The 23772-nt window shown below is 41.3% G+C and overlaps 1 long non-coding RNA gene across 1 annotated transcript in view; it reads right to left on the bottom strand.

Moving 5' to 3' along the window:
* Positions 1-23772, bottom strand: part of LOC123522275 — a 66066-nt gene that overhangs the window by 41048 nt on the left and 1246 nt on the right. The window lies entirely within an intron of this gene.

The following is a 23772-nucleotide window of genomic DNA, read 5'->3' as shown; positions in this document are numbered from 1 at the left end:
CAGATGCATCTTGGCTGGAAGCAGAGAATACCGGAAAGATGTGTACTTGTAGTTTATTGACTATGCCGCGGCATTTGATTGTGTGGCTCATACAATCTGTGGGTAGTAGTGAAAAGAATGGGGGCTCCAGAAAACTGAGTTTTATGCATGTACACCCTGAATACAGACCGAGAGGCAGTCCTTTGAATAGAACAAGGGGACCCGGGATGGTTTAAAGTCTGGAGAGTTGGGAGACAAGGTTGGGTATTGCAGCCATCCTTATTCATGTTGAGCTAATAATCTGAGAAGCTGGACTGCAAGAAGAACACATCCTCAGGATTCAAGGCAGGCTCACTGACAACTAGGATAAGCAGATGGCATAGCCTGCTGGCTACAGGGAGAACTTAAAACACATTGAAGACCGAAGACTACAGCCTTCAATGTGAATTACACTTCAACGTAAAGAAACACATCACCTAAAAATTCCTCATTTCATAATAGTGAAGAAGAGATGAGCTTGCCAAGGATTTTATTTTCCTTAGATCTTCCGGCAATGCCCATAAACACATCAGTCAACAAACGAAAGGATGTGTGCACTGGCAGAAGAAGGAACAAATCTATGTTGGAAAGAGTCCAGTCCGGCTGCTCCTTAGGGTGTAAGGTGGATAGACTTTGTCTCTCCTCTCATCGTTTGAATATATTTTTAGGAAGGACTAGTTCCTGGAGGAAGAGGAAGATGAAGTTTTGTATTCTGGCAAAGAGTTACAGTCTCAGAAACCCTCAGGGCAGTTCTACACTGCTCTATAGAGACACTATGAGTCAGAATTTACCCAACGGTAGTGAGTTTTTGAGCAATCAGGCTTGGTAAGAGAGTTTTTGAGTTTTTGGGCAATCAGGCTTGGTAAGAGAGCAATATCATCAAGGAGGTTGATTGACACAGTGTCTGCCACAGTAAAGTCAAACCTAGCAACAATTATGGCGATGGAGCCGGGCCAGGCAGTTGTTGAAATTTAATCCATACTCTTTGATCATCATCAGTGTTGCAATTCCTCTTCACATTCTGCAAGCAAGACTATGTTAGCTGTATAGTATAGGTGTTAGTGAGCCTTGTCCTATCCTAATACCACACTCTTCTTCACATAGTCCAGTTTCTTGGATGATTTGCTCAGCATACAGATTGAATAAGTAGAGTGAAAGGATACAACCATGATACACACCTTTCCTAATAAAATTACACCATTCAGTATCCCTTTGTGCTGTTTGAATGACTGCCACTTGGTCTATATAAAAGTGTCTTATAAGCACAATTATGTGTTATGATGTTGCCATTCTTTACAATATTAACCACAATGTCAAATGAATTTATGTAGTCAATAAAACACTAGCAAACATCTTGCTGGTATTCTCTGCTTTCAGCCAAGATCCATCTGACAGCAATGGTTTCCTTTGAATTTCTGGCAGCTCCTTGTCCGGGTACTGCTGCAATAATTTTAAATTATCTTTAGCAACATTTAATTTGTATGTGAAATTAATGATATTTTAAATATTTCAGCTCTTGTGAACTTGTTTTTATTTTCTTCATCTTCATCCTGAACGTGTAGGTAAACAATTGACCATCTGTTCCTCAGTTGGCCCCTGGCTTTGTTTTTGTTGATGAGTTTCTCCATTGTCTCTTTCCACAAAATATTGTCAATGTGTGTACTTCATTAAGTGAGGTGCATGTGTATATTTGTAGTTTATATTGTTGAGAAAAGATGTTTGCAATAAGTAATTTGTATGTCTTAGAAAATTTTACCATGTGATCTCTAGTTTAGTTTCCATTACCAAGACCATGTTATCCAACTTTTGTGTTCCAGTCTCCAATAAGTATCAGAGCATGTTGATTACATGTTTGATTAATTTCAGATTGAAGCTATTGTGATTATTGTGTAAATCTAAATCAAAGTCATCAAAACTGGTCTTGTGTGGTTGTGGATATCATTCTAGCAAAGACAGTATTGTCATTCAAGATAGATCTTGAAATGTTCTTTTTGATGAATTGGTCAGTCCCAGCAGCAGAGTAAACCATATGATTTTCTGATACAAAATGGCCATCTTTTGCCAGTCCATTTCACCTCACTAATGTCTAATACATAGATCTTTACGTATTCCTATTCGTTTTTGAGAACTTCCAATTTTCCTAAATTCCATATTTTAGTCATTAATGATGGATGCAACCATTTCTTCTCCTTTTAAGTTGTTCCCTGTCGGCAATTGGCTTCTCTTCTGTTCTTTAAATGTGCCGGACATGCACCTGCCCTGGGGCCTTTGCACAGATGCCCTTTCTGCCCCTGGCACTCAGATATATGCAGAGCTTATAGATTGCTTCTCCTCATATGGCACAACATTTCACACTCAAACTGTGCGTATAAACTTCCCCTGCCAGATACTGCCTTTCTGAACCTATTATCTTGCTTTAATTTCATCTATATCGTAGCATTTACTTCCAAGGAAATTATTTACTGATTTATGTTTCTTGGCTATCTCCTAAAATGTAGGCTCTGAAAGAGAAGAGGTCTGTATCTATGGTGGCCAAGCCTTTTCCTTGACACATGTAGTCCTTCAACGAATGTTGAATCAAACAAACCGGACTTCCGGGTAAAGCACTTGAATGGATTATCTTAGCCTATAAGAAAGAAGACTTGACTTAAAAATAGCTTGATGGAAGATCATTGTCCAGGAGCGGATTAGATTAGAAGGGAAGAGAGGGACACCTAAATGTAAGGTTCACTTGTTGAGAAATTGAATATGGAAGAAAGCATGATAATCTTGGAGAAAATGGAAGCAGTCTTATTTTTAAATTCATTTTACATGTTTACAGATAACTGAAGAAGGAGTTTGTCATAGACCACAACAATGTACTCTGCAATTTCATGAAAAAGGAACTGCATGTTTAACAAAAACAAAAACACTTTCTTTTCCTAGCGTTCATTATAGCTCTATAAAGATACGCTGACTCATAAACCGTTGCCTGTGGTTTGTGCCAGTGAACACTTATTTAAGTTCCATTTCATTAAAGCAGCCTTTATAAAAGAGCATAAGTTCATGGATTATTTATTTTACCAGCCTTGCTGAACTTGACAAGAAATCAGGTAGCATGATAGTCTCAAGGGTATGACCTCTGGAACGGCTGCATGAGCCTAGCTGGTGAAGGTGCTGGAACTGCGAATACTCAGGGCGCACGGCAGACCCACATACCTCAGAAACTTTGGTTTCTGTGCTTTACCCATGCACTCCAGGTGATTATAATGCCAGGCTTGAGAAGCACTGAGGAAGCCAAAGAGAAGAATCACCAGGATCGCCCATTTATAAGTTCACAAGTATTTTTTTTAGCAAGGAAATGTTAGAGGGCAGATTGCTTTTGTCAATAAATGCAATCAATTGTTTGGCCAGAACCCAGCAAAGACTAAATGGACTTTTATTGGTTTTTTGCTCTATCCTTTGTGAAAAATTCTTCTTGGAATCCTGTCTCAGAATGTATACTTTATCTGTTCCTTAGCACCTTTAATCCCCAGATGGACTGCATTTACACTCCAGATATACTGAGTCAGAACGTACATTTTACCATGATCCCCAGATGACTCTTGAATGCATACATGAAAATTCTCAGCAGGGGATGGAACAAGGATGAGCCAGTTTTAAGCCTGGCTACTCACATGCAGCACCTAATTAAACTGATTTTACAATGCTCTGAGACACCTGATTCCAGGCTCTTCCTGTTAAAATTTATGAATCCAGAAAAATTTTTAAAAATCATTTCCAAACACATCTTTACATTGGCACTTCTTTTTCAACACTAAAGATGACCACTATGAAATCTGAGTGAGAGAACAAAAAGGACATCGATTTGTAGGCATTTGTCAGAATTTACTTACTAATTCAAAATATTAATCCACTATTAGGTCACCCAAACTCCATTTGCTTTGCTTATTCACACCGAGACCATCAACTTGTAAAAGGTTTTATTTATAGAACTTTGTTGGTGAAGTCTGAAACAAATATTTCTTAAAGCTCAATTTCCTTTGATTCTCGTTTTCTCAAGGTAAACAGAGCCTTCACAGGCAGACATACAAGCTGAACTAATCTGGGTGGGTGAGGGGGACCAGACTCACGACCATGTAAAGATTTGCAGAGGATATTTGTACATCTCTATTTGTGGATGCTATAATTACATCCATTCATATAGTAGAGGAAGTGGGGCAAAGTTATGAAAGCTTCTTAGCCATAAGCAAACACCCTGAGGAAATGAATCATTAGGCTTGGGGGCTTATAATCCCAGTGTCAGGGAACAGATAAGTTAAATGACACAACATGGTTCACAAAGGCAATATTCTGCATCCTACTAGGATGAGTAGCAACTGATATCTTAGAAGCATGAATGCGATCATCTGAGATGCAACTGTTGGTCTTGCCCCAGTGATGGGGAAGAAGAGTGAAAAAAGTGACAGACGAAAGGAAACAGTTCAAAGGACTGATGTATTATGCGAACCACAGCCTCCATGATCCTGAGATCGGAAGGTCTAGATGGTGCCCAACCACCAACTGTTCTTATTGTGACCACAGAAGGTCCTGCATAGGAAGAGAGACGAATGTAGAACAAAATTCAAATTCACACAAAAACCTCAGACTTCCTGGCCTGATAGAATGGTAGAATCCTGAGACTGTGGTGCATAGAAACCCTTCAAATGGGAAGGGAACCTACGCCCAGGGATCACCTGGCAGGCAAATAACAGACAAGCCTGCAAAATGAACAACACACATAAGGAACATAGTTTTCATAATAATCAACCAGATGAGACCAGCATTTGCCCTGCCCCTCCCCCCACCCCCTACCTCCCCCAAAAGCCTCATAAAGCAAGAAGGAACAGGAAAAGACAGATTAAAAATGGGGAATCCTAGAAAAAAGTGGGAAGCGTGCTTTAACATGGGGGGGAATTGTTTGGCTTTAAAACTCACTTTTTCTGTGAACTTTCACCTAGACCACCTTTTAAGAAAGAAAGATGGGGATTATATTTTAACAGAAGCTCAGACATCTATCGAGACCACATTGTTATGGATGATGTTGGGACAGGTAGATTTCTTGGATTGTCTTCTCGATGTCAATTCAATAAAATACATAGGCATTAAGCTCCTACTCTGTGCCAGACCGTGGATGAAAGAATACGGATACAAATATTCTGGTATCTGTTTTTGAAGGCATGCAATTCAAGAGGCCTTATTTTTGTGGTCATGTAATGCTTATCTTTCTATGGATTTGGAAGTTGCAGCAAAGCAAGTAAGAGGAATAGTCAAGATGGTTGGTTTCTAAACTGAAGTACTTGAGTCGAGGTCCAATGTCCATCTGCAACCTTAATTCTTAACATATAGTTATGAGTACATATTTCTATTTCCCTCTCAATATATATAAATATATATATTTACATATGTACATGCCTGTATTTAGGCCTCTGTAAATATCCTCGGCTCCCTGGTTCTTTCTTCTATTTCCTTTTTACTTTCCTCTTGTCCCACCATCATGTTTAGTCTTCATTCGGATTTAGTAATTCCTCACTGCTACATTGCCCTTGATAACATCTGGGGTCTTAAAGGCTTGAAGATAAATAAGTGGCCATATAGCTCAGAAGCAACAAAGCCCACATGGAAGAATCATACCAGCCTGTGTGATCATGAGGTGTTGATGGGATCAGGTATCAGGCATCTAAGACCCAGAATAAAACCATACCCAAGATGAATGGTGGGGGGTGGGGGGGGTATGGAGTGGAGACCCAATACCCATTTGTAGACAATTGGACATCCCCTCACAAAGGGGTCACAGGGACGAGATGAGCCAGTCAGGGTGCAGTATAGCACTGATGAAGCACACAGCTTTCCTCTAGTTCTTTGGTGCTTCCTTCATCCCACTATCATGACCTCAATTCTATCTTACAAATGAGATTAGACCAGAGCATGCACACTGCTACTGAAAAGAGCCCATAGCACAGGAAATCCAGGATAGATAAACCCCTCAGGGCCAACAAGCAGAGTAGAGATACCAGGAGGATTAGGGGTGGCGTGGGGGGGAGAAACAGGGAATCGATTACAAGGATCAAACTAGAACCCCCTCCCAGGGGGATGAATAACGGAAAAGTGGGTGAGGGGTGACGATGTAAGATATGGAAAAAATAACCTATAACTTGTCAAGGGTTCATGAGGGAGGGCGGGCGGGGGAGGGAGAGGGAAGAAATGGGGAATTGATATCAGGGCTCAAGTGGGAATAGAATGCTTTGAAAATCATGATGGCGGCATATGTGCAAATGTGCTTGACACACTAGATGAATGTATGGATTGTGATAAGAGATGTAAGAACCCCGAATAAAAGTTTGAAAAAACAAGAAAAGAAAGTACCAGGAACTGCTAAAAGGACAAAGCAATCAGTGTTGGAGGAAGTAAGGCCAAAATGCGTGTGGGTGGGGCCGACTTGATGACACCTAACATCGATAACAATAACCGTGTCCTCTTGTTCTGTTTTGAAGACTGCTTCTTGGCCAGTGTACAGGTTTCACGTGAACACAATAAAGTATCTGGAATTCTGTTCTTGACAATATTATCTTTACTTTGCTATGATCTATACATTTAAAATCCTTTGCGTAATCAATGAAACACAGGCAAACATCTTTCCAGTATTCTTTGCTTTCAGCCAAGATCCATCTGATGTCAACAATGATGTCCCTTGTGTTACATCCTTTTCTGAATCCAACTTGAATTTATGGCAGTTCCTTGTCAATGTTCTGCTGCAATGATTTTTAAATTAAATTTTAAATTAAATTACCTTCGGCAAAATCGTACTTACATGCGATATTAACGATATTGTTTGATAAATTTTGCCTTCTGTCTGGGTCACTTTTCTTTGGAATGGGCACAAATAGGAATCTTGTCCAGTCTACTGGCCAGGTGATTACACTTCTTGCCATACACGGTCAGCATCTTCAGCACTGCCCCTATTTCTTAAAGCATTTCAATCGCTATTGCCTCCGCCCCAGGAGCCTGTATTTCAACACTGTCTTTAGTGCATCCTGGACTTCGTCCTTGATTGCTATCATTTCTTGTTCATAAGCTGCCTCCAGAAATGGTTGGACATTGACCAATTCTTAGTGCTTCGTATATTCCTTTTACCTTCTTTTGATGTTTCCTGTATTGTTGAATATTCTACTCATAAAACCCTCTAATATTTCAACCTGAAGCTTTAATTTTTTTTCTTCAGTTTTTTCAGCTTGAGAAATGTTGAGTGTGCTCTTCCTTTCAGCTTTCTAAACTCCAGCCACTCTTTGAAATCTGGTCAGCACTTTTATTACATTTCTTTCGATCTTTTTCGCTTCTCTATGTTCAGTGCAGAGACCTCGTGGTATAGTTAGTGGATTGCACATTGGGCTGAGAAATTCAGCATCAGCAATGCAGCAGTCTGAACACACCAGTTGCTCTGGGGGACAAAGATGAAGCTTTCGACTCCCATAGAGAGTTAGTTCTATCCTGCCGTATCGGGTTGCTATCAGTCAGAATTCACTCAATGGCAGGGAGTTTGATGTGTATGAGTAGGTTTCAGAATTTCTTCTGCTATCTCTCTTGGTCTTCTCTTTCTTTTGTGCTTACATGACCTTCTTGTTTCGTCATGTATGATGCCTCTGATGTCATTCAACAATTCATTAATATCACATGGAAGTAAGTGCTTTATCATGCCCTACGGATATTGTGTATCCCAAATCAAATTTAGAGATATCATGGACAAAAATGATTAACTTGCAGAGAGGCAAAAGGGATTGGAGCTTAGGGTTAGAGGAGAATAAAAACTAGGAACATATCTCTTTTCACAGTAAAAGAAGCCCCCATCATATATATTTCAAAACTAACAAAACACAAATGAACCGTTAAAACAGTATATGTTGTTTCTGTTATTCTCAGCATTGTCTAATAAAAGTTCAGGTTAAGTCAGTAAACACGCTTCACTGGGAATTTGGAGATCTGAGTTCAATATCTCCACACATACCACCTCCCCCCTCCCCCCCAATCCCAGCTCCCCCACAGATATCTCTCTGGCTTTATAGTTAAATCTATGAAATTATACATATTTGCAAGACTCCCTGGTGGCACAGTGGTTAAAACACTCCACTGCCAAGGGACAGGGTGACAGTTGAGACTCTACGACTGGTCCACGGGGGAGATGTAGAGGTCTTCTAGAATGGTGCACTGCCCCGGAAACTCTCGGGGGCAGTCCCACCTTGTCCTGTAGGATGGAGATGACTTGGAATTGCCTCAACAACAATATGTTTGGCATCTATGTGTATTTGGTGAAAAAATGAGAAGAGCGTCATCTAGGATTTTTGAAGAAGCTAAAGTTTTCCATAAAGGATTCAACGTTATATAAACATGAGGCAATATTTATGGAATCAGTCGCCATTTAATGTTTTGATTTACTCTGAAGAGCCCTGGTGGTGTAGGGGTTAACCTTTGGACTGTGATCCTCAAGTTCAGTAGTTTGAAACCACCAGCCATCCCCTGGGAGAAAGACCGGCTTTCTATGTTTGTCAATAGTTACAGTCTCTGAAACATCCCGGGGCAGTTCTACCCTGTCCTGTAAGGTTACTATGAGTTAGCCTTTCCTTGGTGCCAGTGAATTCGGTGTTTGGGGTCCATGCACTCGGATCACCACTTGTCTATCGATTTGTCAGACTCCCCTGGTAAAGATGAGGCTTTCCACTCTTGTCAAAAGAACGGTCTCAGAAACTCACAGCGTCAGTTCTACCCTGTCCTGTCGGGTCTCTATGAGTTAGAGTCCACCTGATGGCAGTGAGTTTGAGTATTTTGGTGAAGCTGGAATCTATACCACAATATTTCAAACACTAGAGTGGTCACCTATAGTGGACAGGTTTCAAGGGAGCTTTCAGAATAGAATAAAAAATGCCGGGCTATCTAACGTCTGAAAATGAGTCAGTAAAGGCCCATGTATGACAATAAAATGTGGCCTCATACCATGCTGCAAGAGGAGGCCCCAGGCTGTAAAGCACTCCAACCACACGGTGGCTACAGCAACAATACTTACAAAGATTATACAGGGCAGGGTGACCTTTGTACAAGGACTGCCCAGGTGTCAAGCTGGCTTGACGGCAAGGAATGAGATATGTGCTCTGAACAGCAATAGTTCGTAGGTATCCCCTGCTGAATATACCCACCTTCATTTTATTATCAAGACAGTAAGAACATTGCGGTTGCCTTAGGTGCCCCGGAGCTGGTTCAGACCGCATGCACAGCAGAGTGAATCAGCGCACTATCCTGCACCAGCCTTACAACTGTTCCTGTGCCTGGCCTCCCTGTCTCAGCCATGGTGTCAGTCCATTTTACAGCCCAATTACCTGAAGTATGGAAAAACAGGAGTCCCGTTTCCATAACTTAAAAATGTTTACGTGTTATTTTAAGGTGAGTTTATGCCGGTCAATAACAATAGAAAGAAGGCAAGTTAGTTTCAAATCAGAAAAAAACTTGTCTTTCACACCTCCTGGGACAAGATGAACAACTCCCTGCCCCCATGTCGAGTCCGCCTCATAGTGACCCAATAGGCCAGGGGAGAGCAGCTCCTGAGAACTCCCAAGGCTGCCACCCGGGGAGTGGAAAGCCCTGTCTTTATCCGAAGTGGCTGCTGCCACCCAATCAGTAACCTCCACACCCTCGGCGCTTCTTTCTGGGAGTAAGTTTTGGACAAGATTAGGAAGAGCTTTTTCTGGAACACTAACCTTGGCTTTGAAACAAACTGTGGAATTCTGCTAGAAATATTTTTAAAGTGACTAGTTAGTCTCTCCACCCCCACCCCGCCCCACCTTCTTGGTGCGTTTAAAGATAAGACTAAAAGTGAAGTTCTAAATTAGTGATTTTCTTGAAGTTCCATTTTGGGAACTTTGTGAATGTTAAAATAGGTGGATCAAAAGTCTATCTATTTTCACCTCTCACTCTTATTTGGCTTGCATGTCTACTTCCAGATTTGGAAGCTCATCGACATTGCTATGAAATGTACCATAGCCCATGACTCACTATGAAAAGGACAAGTGTGTAAATTCCTTACCAGTGAAAAGCCCTTTGCCTTCACGTTTCTCTTTCTGGAACAAGTCTGCAGCTATTTCCCTCTGATTCATATCCTCAGGAAATCAACATGACACAAAATGGCTAAGTGTTCAATTTTTAAAGTTTCTAATTTGCACTTTCATAACATAAGCTCCTTTTAACCCAGCTGTTCTCTATGTCTTCAAGAAAACTTTCCTTCCGAAGAACTTGCTGTCATTTTAGAGAGCAGACAGGCAGAATTCCAGTCCCACAATGTTCCTTAGCCAATAGGCCTAGAACACATGTATCTCAATAGCAACCTTTAAAGACGGGAGTTAGTAGGAGAAAGAACTGGCGTTTATTTGAGTCTACAGGCATTAGGTATGCAGTTCGTACCATGCGCCAAATACTGTCTCAATTTTTACATTCATCATTCATGTAACTCATGCAACCCCATATGATAGATACTATTATGGATTCTAAGGTACAGATAAGGGAACCCTTGGGTCAGGATGTTGCAGAAAGTAAGAAACACTAGGAATTCAAACGCAGAACTGTGCGACACCAGAATTTTAACCCTTAACCACTATTCTCATCTAATCTTTTGAAAACAGGAAATAATCTATCTCTAATACATAGTGAGTACATTGCAGCTTTCAGAAACTATTGGGAACACAAAGATTATAAAGGGCATTTGAACCCAAGTCTGCTAAACTCCAAAATTCATGATCTAGTCATATGGGTCTTAACTCCACAAGATTTCTAGATATCCTGACAATCACTCTTTGCAATCTGAGAGCATCAAAATGTTTGTGGAAGATTCTACTATCTTCCAATTCCATTTTCTGTAACTTTTTAAAGTCCCTATGCATTAATAAACCAATTTAAATGAATGATTTCCTATTCCATAAAGAGCACTACAAAGGAAGACTCTGAGATACTATGAAATAATTAAGCATATTGTGTCTATCTTCAATAAATTTTGAATTTTAGTTGGCAGAGAAAATACACAGATGAATGGACTAAGGTCAACTGTAACACATTATGTCAAGAGAGGTAAAGTCCCGTCTTATGAGTTTAATACATGAGACGATGCAAGAGAAAGCTGTGATTCGAGGAGATGAGTGATTGAGGGATGCTGCTGCCAGGAAATTTAAAATGAAGAAGATGTTGAGCAGAGTTGAGCCCATTGACGAATATCTTCCTGAGTTATTTTGTGGATTCAGAGAAAAGATATTTGGAAAGCTTATGGAAAGGAAATACCAATCTTAGCACTTGTTGGAAAGGTTAAATATATGGCTCACAATCACAGAATAATGGAAAGGTTGAAGGAAAGGAAAGAATTTTCTGTGGTTGTAACTCAAACTGCTAGCTATTACTTTTACTCTCATCAAATGCAAACCATAATAGTTATATATCAAACGCAGATTCATTCTTGATAAATAAGAGCAAAAGGTGAGAGGGGAGGAAGAGAGTCAATTTTGACATTTTCAAGAGATTTTCCATGAAATCTATACAGCCAAATGGAAAAGTAATTAATATGGGTATTTGAGTTTCACTGAATAAATGGGCTCGTCCTGTTTCCCCAAATGGGAGATACTGCCTCCTGGGGTCACTGGAGTGATACAGGGGCTGTGAAAGCAGATACCTACACTTTATCCTAGATTATGACTATCACAAAAGTTTCTCATTGCTAGGGGGTTACTGAGGAAAGTTTTTGTTTTTCTGAAAAGGGAGTTGAGGCCAAATACGTTTTTGGAAACTATGGTCAACAATGCATTGCTTATTATAGCTGCCTCCTACCCCCTATAAAACCCTGTTAATAAAGAATAGAGTATTAGAACAACAAAATGCTCGTGATGCTGAACATGTATTTCCTACTTAGAAGGCTGTGTCTCAGATACGCCTGACTATTCTTCAATGTAAACTTCTCCAAGAGCAGCGTTCCTTCCTACATTAGGCTACGTAGGAATAAGAGGTGTTAATAAGTTGCTATCGAATAAAGCACTACTATGGACACAGAACGAGTCTCTGGATAGTGCAACTTTTTAAATTTAAGCACTGGGCTACTAACACAAGAGAGACCTGCCCTGGTCGGGGCAGTGGAGGGATGGTGCCCAAGATGAAGGTGCTCAATGAGCAGGACTGGCGCAGTGGCTGCATCGCTGGGCTGAGTCAGAGGAGCAAGTGTGAGGGTGGTGCAGAAACGTGCAGTGCTGTGTGCTGTTGCTGCCATGGGTCAGAGCTGACTCGATGGCACCTAACAACAACAATTAACCCAAAGATTGGCCATTCAAACGCTCCCAGAGCACCTGGGAAGAGCATTCTGACAATCTGCTTCTAATAAGTCACAGCCTTGAAAATTCTATGACGCAGTTCTGTTCTCTAAACCACAGTTGGTCACAATGAGTTGGAATTGCCTTGGTAACAACTGCTTTGTTGTTGTTGATGATGATGATTTGTTTTATGGTTAAATAGGAGTTCAGTGTGTGATTGAAATACAGGAGTGAGAGCACTCAGCTACTAATTGAAAGGCTGAAGGGTCCATCCACCCAGAAGTGGCCAGCTGAGCTTAAACCGTCTAATTTGGGAGCCTTAAATATGCTCAAATGTACTTGGTATCTCTACATATGGAGCCTTGGTGGTGCAGTGGTTATGCATTGGGCTGCAATCCGAATTGTCGGCAGTTCAAAGCAAGCAGCAGTTCTACAGGAGAAAGACTGGGCTTCCTCCTTCTGTGACCAGTCACAGTGCTGGAGCCACAGAGGGCACTGCTCCAGCACTGACTCCACGGCAGTGAGTTCGAGTAACAGGGACATACCACACATTAGTCAAACTTGCGACCTTAGCTTATCTGGTTATTTTGTGAAAATTGGAGCCTTACCTCAAGAACCTAATGTCCCACGAAACGAGCCATGTTGTTCTTTCTTACACCACCTTTACAAAGCAGCACAATTCAACAATAATAGCAGTAATAAAGAGAGGAAACTACCAGCGAGCTTTGACTTTGATCCGGAGTCTAGGTTTGATGGCTTCCATGACCAGTTCCTCTGGATTCATCACTGAACATGAGCGAGGGCTGGATCATGAATGTCCCATTCTATGTTTCTCAGAGCCGGCCTCCCAGCAACACAGAGAGGAACTGGGTCTCTTTCTTTGTGCTGTGTCCCTTAGGGTTGGTTTCAAAAGACAGTGTGGAAGACGGAACAGAGGTTTCTTCCCACAAGAGGGCCTAGGGTTTCCAAAATCGAAGGGGTACAAGCAGTATAATTTTATTTCCACTAAGTGCCTGAATACATGTGCCAATGAAATGTTAGTATTTAACACCGAACCTTGGAAATACACGGACAGAGTTCAGTCAGATTCCTTTCGTGGGCCATTCTGTACCTGCTGGATTTTTTCCTTGCCTTTTTCCACACCTGGCCAGACTAGAAGAAGGATCTGATGGAATAACATTTCGCTGCAGCCTCCTTGTATGACTGTGACTCTTTAAGAATGCCCCATCATTTAAGCCCCATTCAAGGAGGAGAGAATGGAGACACTGTGGGGGAAGGTTCACCTCTTCCCATCATATTGCTAAAGGAAATCCTTAGGCAAACTTGTCTACAAGTATGTGAATGGCAGCTCACTTAGTAGAAAGAGGGAACACCTTACAATCAGAACACCCCAAATGACTTCATTTCTAGCACATCACATGCACAGATGAGTCAGACTGCCTAGACTGAAAGGGTGGTTCCCTGCCCTACCCTCGGAGCCAGGAGGGTAATAATAAAGTCACAGTCAATTCATTACCATGTTCCGCACTTTCTGCAATAGTAGCGATGAAGCTATTAGCATCAGGTAAAATTAGCACACCCCCTTAAAACAAATATATTTTCCATGTAACTATGTTTATATGTAATTGTGTATTATCCAAATATTCTTGTCAATTAAGAATTGTCTATTTTGTCACTAAACATATTTAAAGAATATGTTTGTATATTGCTCTGTGGCTTATTAAATACTTTCTTTTACATGCTTTATTTTATTTCTGGCATAACTCAGATAAATAGATTAGAGTCTCCTTGTTTTATGATACAGAAATGAAAGATTTAAACATCACCAAGGTACTGCTTAAAAGAGTAAGATTAGAGCCCACACTTTCAGACACAGGGCTGTCCACTCCATAGGAAGTTGAGTCAATCCTCATGTTTTCAGAACAATTTTTTCAGCTAAGTCCACCATGGTCTCAGTCTTTTCTATGTCCCTAGTGTGAAAGTAGGATTTTGTTAGAAACAGTCTTATTTTCCATTTATTTCATGTGTCTTAAATAATAAAATGGAATGACTGAAGAGTCATATCCTAGCCAATTGTGAGTTGAAGTGGTTGGTATTGGCCATTCTGAATCACACAGCCATATGGTCTGAACGCAGGAGAATGCCATGTTGAGGAAGAACAATGTCATATTCATTGACAAAAGCAACATTTCCAGATCTTTCCCAAAGAGCAACACTGTTAAAGAGGATAATATCCATATCCCCACAACTGGCCTTCAAATTATTCAAATCATGCACAAACCTCTAATGCCAGAGAAGATGAAGTTGAAAGTTTACACCAACTTCAACAGCCAAAGAGTGATTAAACATTCAATCAACATTCATTGGTAATTGTTAGTGGTTAGAATGAAAAAGTTGGAAACAAAGAAGGCAAAGTAGTTGTAAAATATGGCCTTGATGATAGAAATGAAGTTGGAGATTTCAGGTAGAATTTTGTAATGCTATTTATATTGTTTTCTCAACAATATGAATGGCAAATATGCACGAGGACTTTACTGGATGACATACCGACAATTCAAGTCAATTATATTTGTGGGAAAAGGCTATGGTGAATCTCAGTATCATCAGTTAGTAACTGAACTGAACACATTGCCACTGAGTCTGTTCCACCCCATAGTGGGCCTATCGGACAGGGTAGAATGGCCCGTGAGTTTCTGAGATGAGGCTGTAACTGTTGCAGAAGTAGAAAGCCTCACCTTTCTCATGAGGAGCTAGTGATTCGTGTTTTTTAATCCCTGATGTTCTACCTTGCAGTTAGTACCCCAAAACACAACCCACTATGCTAATGGCAAGAATAGTGAATACACCATGAATTGCCAGAAGAACAAACATAGTATAATCAGAATGGTCCTAAAAAGAAAGGATGGTAAGACTTTGGGCATGTTTTAGGAGGGACCAGGATAAGATGCCCTGGTGGTACAGGTCAGCGTTTCAAAATCACCAGGTGTTCCTCTAGTGACATACTGGACTTTTTACTCCTGTAGAGAGTCACAGGCTAGGAAACTCACAGGGGCAGTTCTACCCTGTCACTCAGGGTCACTATGAGTCAGCACTGACTCAATGGCAGTGAGTTTGGTTTTGAGTTTTCAGTCCCTGGATAAGGACATCATGTGTGATAAAATAATGGGTCTGTGACAAAGAAGAAGCCACTCAATGACATAGATTGGTACAGAGGCTGCCACAATGAGCTCAAATATCACCATGATTATAAGGGTATCACAGACCAAGTAGTGTTTAATTTTGTTGTACATCGATAGAGCTACTATTGGCTGGAACCAATTTGAGGGTTGATAACAACTGTCGTATCTACTTCATCCAAACGAAATCTTTCGACTATGTGGCACGTTCAGTATTCCACAGCCTTCTCATAGCATCTTCCACTGCAGAGAATGGTTCTTCCTTATGTCCTGCCTCCCCCATCAACAGGCTGTCTTTTTACTCCCAGAATGTAGCACAGGACTACAGTGGCTCCTTCCTACCTCTTGGGAGGTCTCCCTGACCTTCCCCATTCCACTCCCTTTGTGTTCCTCTAGCACCAACACTGACATCCTGGCTGTGTTCATCCCCTTGCAGGTCTCTGTTTAGCTTACCCTTCCCCTTGACCTTGAATACGTTCAACAATGAAATCTTGCATCACTTCATTGTGAGTGCCCTGCAACATGCACATAGAGACAAGCACAGTGTAGCTATGCAATAAAATCTTTGTGTTTTACTCCTCAAATGGACCACTTCCCATCATCTAACTCTTTTATTTGAAACTTGGGACCCAGGCTAAGTATCTTGTCCAAGGCTACCCACCTTCCATAAATCAGTTTACTGGAACTTGAACTTCTTATCAGAACAGTGTTTTCTCCACCACTGATGGTTTCACTTATCATTTGCTGACTAATTTGCCTCAAGTCACGAGGTGATCATGGGATTCATGGAAAATCAAGACAGATAAGGGATCTATAAGCTTTGTTTGGGGGAGACAATAAACCCAGGGACAAGGGAACAACAAGTAATCTAAAATCAATGCTGAAGAGAGCACAGGATGCCTGGTGGGACTTGATCAAATTCAATGTAGTGGATAGAAATGAATAAAAGCCAAATGAAGGTCAAACATGATAGTGTGACAAGAGGAAAAAGAAAATAAAGGAAATAACTAGGAGGCAAAGGACATTTATAGAGGTCTAAATACAGGTATGTACATATGTAAATATATTTATATATAATGATAGGGAAATAAAGACAAAGCAGGTGCATAAGCAAATGTGGTGAAGAAACCTGATGGTGCTCGGCTATCAAAAGATATGGAGTCTGGGGTCTTAAAAAGGCTTGAAGATAAACGAGCGGCCATCCAGCTGAGAAGCAACAAAACCCACATGGAAGAAGCACACCAGCCTGTGTGATCATAAGGTGTCCAAGGGATCAGGTATCAGGTATCAAAGACCCAAAGTAAAAAATCATATCGATGTGAATTAGGGGGAGGGCAGAGTGGAGGTCCAAATCCCATCTGTAGACAATTGGACATCCCCTCACCGAGGGTTACAAGGAAGAGACGAGCAAGTCAGGGTGCAGTATCATACAGTAGTCCACTACCAAAAAAAGGGAAATGAACAACAGAAAAGTGAGTGAAGGGAGCCAGCGGTCAGTGTAAGGCATGAAAGTAATAATGATCTGTACATTATCAAGGGTTCATGAGGGAGAGAGGGAGGGAGGGAAGGAGGGAGGGAGAGAGGGAGGGAAGGAGGGACAGGGGGATGTAGGGAGGGTAAAAATGAGGAGCTGATACCAAGGGCTCAAGTAGAAAAAAAATTTTTGAAAATGATAATAGCAACATATGTACAATTTTGTTTGACACAATGGATGTATGTATGGATTCAGAGCTCCCAATAAAATTATCTTTAAAAACTGAATTTATAAGATATGACTGATTTAAAGTAATAGCTCTCTATATTTTTAATTCCTTCAATGAATAGTCTCTGACTTGCCCCTGGTACTTTGATGGGCAGGGATTTCAAGATAAACAGGGGATGTGCCTTGACTCCAGTCATTCACGAGACAGACGGAGAAATAGGAAATACTCACCAGAGGTTCTACAACTGCAAATAAGCCTTTCAGTCTGGGAGAACATGTACTTATTACATTTGCGATTACTGTCAAGTCTCTTTGTGAACCAGTTATGAGCCAAACACAACATCAGTCTCACAACTCTACAGTGGCACTCACACTTATACTTAATCCATAGTGGTACTACCCGGCTGAATCAATTAGATGTGTCAGGGTTTGATTCTGTTTTCAGAAAACAGAAAAAACATTCTCCAAAGATGACTTTTTTTCTGTACTAAGTATATTCAGAGAACTTGCTACAGGTTATGAGGTCCACTGTACCACAAGTGATTCAAAGGTGTTTTGCCCGAGGCTAGACAGCATCACTGGACTAATAGGTACTATATTACTCAGGATGACTAAGTTTTTATGTATCTGTTAAAATAATGAGTTCCCAGTTTTACATTAAATTTCCAGACAGTCATAAATCTGCCTAAGGCCACCTTAAGTTACCTTGAGTCTCTGCTAGTGCTGTGATTTTACAGTTGCTTATACTGGATTTATCCAGTCCTGGGATAGGCTGAGGAGCTATTTCTGTCCTGGTTCTTTTTCCTAATATAGGTCAAATCCTGTTGCAATGAGTACCATAACAACAACTACCTCAGAGCTTGGTTATTTTAGACAACCTGATAAACTAAGAATCAAATAGGATCTCCAAGCCTGAGTTGGCTGTTACAGAATTTGACCTGAATATCATTAAGCAAGGAGGCAGCCAGTGTCTTAAGTTTTTATCTTCCTGGCACTGGGCCATTGCAAAACAGTCAGATGAAAGGTACAGAGAAATCATCGGCAAGTCCAAGCCACAGCACCCGGATTCCTAAACCAGGAACTCCATTGGTCTTCACAGATAATGTGGTGTCAAACCAGCTGGTGACTCAATGCTCTGGGTCTCCTTGTAAGAATGTGTCTATCCATCTTCTATCTGTCAACTGCAGCCAAAGAGTCTCTGTCAGTTTCCTCATCCTACTTCAGTCCTAGTAATCAGCTCTTCCGCCACACTGCAGGGTTCTGCTCTGTTCTTCCAGGCTCCATTGTGCTGGATTCATGCTCTGCTTTCCTTGCTTCTTGGACTGGGGTGCTGCTCGCTGCTCTCTGTAATGCTCCTGTTCTAGAATGCAACTTCTCTGAAGGTAGGGACGTGTGTCTGTTTGCTTTCTTGCTGTATTAGTAGCTGGGTCTTCTTGCTTCAGTTGAAGTGCCACAAAAATAGGAAATCTCCTATCTAGAAGAGCACCTGGCATATAGTATGGGATCGGCAAGTCTTTATGGAATTAATGAAGGAGTCAATGGTACACAGCCATTCTTTAGTTTTTAGCACTCGTCTCCAATGCCAGCCTGCCTTTCTCACAGCAGCACACCTTCCTCACCGTCTCGCAGTACTGCCTGGATTGGTCTATTTCAACACTCACGGTAAACTTCCTTTCTTTGTGGCTTATTTTATATATATCTCATCAGCTAAACTGGAGAGGAGGTATTTTGTATATAACAAACTGTTATCATTATAAACTCTCTGTGACTAAACCAGTAGGATTTCTATAAATTATTGTTGGTTGAATGATTTTAAAATGAATAAAGCAATTTCATTTATTACAATGAATAGTGAAGATTAAGATTGAACATCACACCTCAAATCCTAACTAGATGCCAAGGTTTTCCATGGATTAAACAGAAGAAGCCCTGAGTCACTGGACTGGAGGGATGAGTGTTTGTTGATGGGGACTAGTTTCCCCACCTCAATGAATCACATGGATAGTCACCCAAACTGCATCCTGTCTGGGGAATAACCAAAGTCCCTATTTCTGACCTTAATGGCTTTTTTGGTTTTGTGAGTAAATGCCACTGGCATGCCATTAAATAAATGCCCTCAGGAAGCCCTCAGCCAGTCTTCTAACTTATGACACTCAGGGTCACGGTCAGGAGCAGGCTAACGCATGTGAGCAGCATTGATTGCCTCAACCTGTGCGTCAGTGTTCATAACTGGTCTCCTGGTCCCCAGGTTCTTTTAAAATATCTGCTACACTCGTTTCCACTCACGGAGTTCTCCTGCACAGAAAAGTCTGATGGACCACACACTATCTATGGAATAAAGTCTGGGTCTCTTGGCCTCCAGCGTCAGGCATTGGCCTCTTTGCCAGCCTTGTTGTCCTTCACTTACACCTACCTGTGCTTGCTTCGCATCCAATTGGAAAGTTTAGGAATTCTAAACTCTGTGCTGCCTCTGCTTTCTACTACAATATCCAAATGGCTAGAATCTACATATTCTTTGAATGAAAATGCCATTTCCTCCACAATATTGTTGTGATTATCCAATAAGAAGGAATGACCTCCTCTCATACTCCTACAGATTTTATCTGTACTCCATCCCATAACTCTCTTATCATGTGCATTATAGACATCTATCCACATGTTTCTTTCTCTACTCAATATGAATCCTATTTAATGTGATACTCTTTCCATTGTTGCTCATGTTTGGTATATCACAAACACTCAAAGTGAATGTTGCCTTGATGGAAAATTGGGATCCCCTCAGCTGTTTAAAATAACTTATCTTGGGTTTGTAATTTTCAAGAAAGTGTCAGCATAGGCTTTTCTTATTTTCATCTCTTTCAATTTAATCCTCATTCCCTTACTAAGAAAATATAAGATTAGGAAAACTTTTGATCTCTACAAACAGCGGTTATTTTATATTTATAAAATAAATTTATATTTATGGATCTCAAAGCAAGGTTTTCCTTTCTACTGATATTCAGCTCCCTGTGGCCCATTTTTACAAGGAGATTACATGCTCTTGCAGGGAATAATGTCCAATATTGATATTAATGTAACTGAGAGGGAATTTGTAGTTTTAAAAAGTGAAAAATGTGGAAGACAGCCCATTCCCAATGCAATGACGCTTACGATCCTCCTCTTCCAGGACACCCAAGCCACAGCGTGGACACGATCCTTCAGGATGGATAAGCGAGAGTCAGCACAATAGTGCTTAGCTATGTTTGACTGCAAAGCATTTTTCTCTCCTTTCTGTGCATTATGATTCTTCTGGTTATGAGAATGGAGATTTAGTAGCAGAATAAGATTATAACCATGCAGACCAAGGTCAGATAAATAGGGGACCGAATTGTTAAGGTTTTATTTCTTCTTTTGGTAAAGAGCTCATCTGGGTATGTAAAAGAGGCAGCGGCCACGCACACCCACGAGTGCTGTTTGTGAGGACGTGCAGTTTGAGGGCAGTGTCCCACCCCGTTTCTCCTAAGGTGGCTGTCATGGTGGTGTTAGTCCCTCTTCAGCGGCCCCCTGCCACTACCACTACTAATGGCTCAATGGCCTTGGTAATATTGCAATGTCTTTGTCAGTTCAGAGAGGATAATAGTACCCTTTACAAAATAATATCAGACTTGATAAATGCTGAAGTATTACTCAAACACTAGCTGCTGCTGTTAATTCAAAAAATGACTATGTATTTTTCTTACTACCCAACTCCAGGGGTGGGTAAACTTCTTCTGTAACAGGTCAGGTAGTAAATATTTTAAGTCTGGAAGGCATGAGCTCTCTATCGTTTTGCCTCAACTCTGCCAGTGTAGCAGGTAATCAGCTCTACATAACATGCAAGTGAATGGATGTGGCTTTGTTCCAATAAAACTTTATTTATAAAACTAGGTTGCAGCTCTGAGCCATAGTTTTTTAACCCAAGCTTTACACCTTCATTGACAACAAAACACCAGAAAGAAGAACCTCAAATCTCTACGATGAAGAGTGATTTTGCCACAGCAGTATTGCGTTCCGTTAGCCAAACTCTTCCGGACACCTCTTCAAGGCCCCTTTTGGAATTAGGATGAGGCTTGTGCACAGCATCCCCTCGTCCATCACCTTGTTGCCTCGCTAAGAAGTAGTACAGAGAGAGGCACACAAGGATTAGCTTTCTAGACCTACAATCTGACCACACTCTCTTCTGGGAAGGCAGCTCTGATTATTGTTAAAGAAAATATCAATCATACTTGTGCTGAAAGGTCGCTACATTTTTTTAACAAATTGGTCTTTTGAGCAAGATGAATTTTAATGGATTGGTTTATTAACCTAAAGGTTGAACCTGACTGAGAGTAACTGAATTATTTGTTCATAATTAGTATTATTTATACCTATTTTACCTGGGGGAAAAATATCACCTTAAATGTCAGGATGCTTTTTAATTGCTTCAGATGAGATTCAAAATAATTGAGTTTGCAGATGTGGTTTCAAAACTGTATTTAAAAATATCTGATGCTGTTGACAGTCTGTCTAGAAGAGACAAGATATTGATATTCATTACTAGGAACAGGGCAATATTTGATCCATTATGTATATAGCTATACATATACATATATATATAACCACATGAATTGTCTACTGTGGCCATTTCTGGCCTCTAAAATAACTCATATGCTGGTAGAGGGATGAGTTCATGCCTCTTCTCTGTGAAACTTTCCCTGCATGAATGTTGGTATAAGTTTTGCCCAAATATTTATTTGCAGTTATTTTATATTAAAAGGGGAATGTACACATGATTGAAAGGAAAAGAAGTGTGCGTGGTTGCTTTCAAACAATCAACAAATCTGCACACGATTTACAAAAGGTACCGAGATTTGAAGCTCACTATCTAGGCACTGAAAAATAACCATCTAGGTGTCCCTAGGTGATGGAAATGGGTAAGCCCTGGGCTACTAAACCTGAGGTTCAAGGTTCAAATCCACCCAGGGCAGCCTCATAAGAGGTTGATGTGTAGTTAGCGGAGAGGGACATGTCTGATCAGAGCACACAGGAGCAAATGAATGGGGAGGAAGAGAGAGTGGAGCACATCCTGGCCTACTAGGCCTGTAGGACGATATCCCTGCTCCGAACAGTCAACGCACAGAGTGGACCATATGACTGATCCCACGATGAGAAACGACATCCCTCGCTGACCCCTAGCCCTTTGGGGGACAACACTGGAGACTCAGTGTCGGGATTGGCCAGAACTGATCCTGCAACACTGAAGCAAAACACTAAAGGCATGCGGCAGAGCAATAGGGGGAACAGAGCAGAGAGCTCCCGAGGTAGTGCAAAGGATAGACTCTGGGGCCAGAGCGTGGCACCCCATTGGGCTTGACTGGAGGACACGCCTAGAGGTCAAAAATCAGACCTTGATCTATTTACAGGTTTTTTTTCTTTTATAAATTAATTTTTTTCTTTTTCTTTTTTAAATTAATTTATTCTTTTATGGGTCCAAAAAGAAAAAGGGCACATCCTCAAACACCTTATGAAGCAGTTCGCACACATTGGCCACATGGACGCCGCAGCAATAACTAACAATAACTGAGGACTGAGGACGACAACCACACCCAGCCATTTGGCTCAAACTTCCATTCGGTAAGTATTCATCAGAGATTTAAAGAAAGAGCATATACGCACAGTTGGGGAAAGACCACCTTAGGAATGTGTACTGGGAAAGAAGGCGAGGTCACTGGAGAAAGAGGCACCCAGCATGACAATGCAAATGTCTGGGGTTATAAACTGCTAGTAGGTGCAAGTGCCCCCGCAGGGGGTCCTCACACTCCCAGGGGAATGGAGGCAGGCAGGACAGGAAGAACCACAGTGAGCACAGAAAAGGCTGAGGGAGGCTGAAGGATTCGTCTTCTCCATAGATCACGGTTTGGGAATCGGAGAGGAGTGTGAATGTGTCCACAAGGATCAGAGCCAAGCTCAGCCTGGGCAGGTCACGTGAACTCACCTGACCCAGAGTGTAGCCCTTAATTTTCCACCTGAGACATTTCAATGAATACGTTGAAGTGACAGGGACTGAGGAGGGGAGGGGAAACATGGCCTCTTATTGGCTTCCCCCAAGCATCTTCAGTCTGATCATGTACCTGAGACTCGGTGTGGCATTTACTCTGGTTGCACAGGATTCAGAACACAGACAAATCTCTGCTCTGGGTAAGCAAGCGGACAGACATCATCAATCGTTAGCTTTATGCTTGAGTCACGGAAAAGGGAAGCTGAGGCCAAGAGAGACAACACCTGAAGGTAGGTAAGAGAGAAAGAACACACAACTTCCCACTTAATCTGCCAAAGAACTTGACTCGGGAAAGTGCAATGGGCATGCAGGGCCAGAGCTTGATATTGGCCAGAGCTCTGCGTGCACATGGTAAGCCACCCAGCCGTTCGATGAAAAGGTGGAGGTTCAAACCCACCAGATGCTCCGAGCGAGAACAAAGTGACAGTCGGTGCCCCTAAAGATGACAGCCTGGGAAACGCTGTGGGGCACTGTGCGTGG

This window comes from Echinops telfairi, unplaced genomic scaffold (genome assembly GCF_000313985.2).
Source record: "Echinops telfairi isolate 266 unplaced genomic scaffold, ASM31398v2 ScPeMD7_5167;HRSCAF=5991, whole genome shotgun sequence".
NCBI classification, from domain to species: domain Eukaryota; kingdom Metazoa; phylum Chordata; class Mammalia; order Afrosoricida; family Tenrecidae; genus Echinops; species Echinops telfairi.
This window is presented reverse-complemented; position numbering and strand designations above follow the sequence as displayed.